Below are 300 nucleotides of genomic sequence, written 5' to 3'. Positions count from 1 at the left end.
ACTGGATTCCTCCCTGACTTGCTGCTTCCTTATCAGATTTGTGAGACATATTTTTCACCTTTTGTATTTTCAACACCAAACACCAAGGTCTCACCGGGCGTGCCAAATTGTTTCGCGTTGGTAGTCGCTAACAATTAAAAAGGGATCAGACGATTGTGTAAGGAACAGACCTTTTGAGACAAAATCTCAAAAAGGGGTATTTTATTGGCGATGATTTACAATTGGAAATAAACAGAATGCCTTCAAGGGGCGCAAGCACACGAGTACTAAAAGAAGTGTTTAAATATAAACTAAGAAATC

This window comes from Olea europaea, chromosome 18 (genome assembly GCF_002742605.1).
Source record: "Olea europaea var. sylvestris chromosome 18, O_europaea_v1, whole genome shotgun sequence".
Taxonomy (NCBI): Eukaryota; Viridiplantae; Streptophyta; class Magnoliopsida; order Lamiales; family Oleaceae; genus Olea; species Olea europaea.
This window is presented reverse-complemented; position numbering follows the sequence as displayed.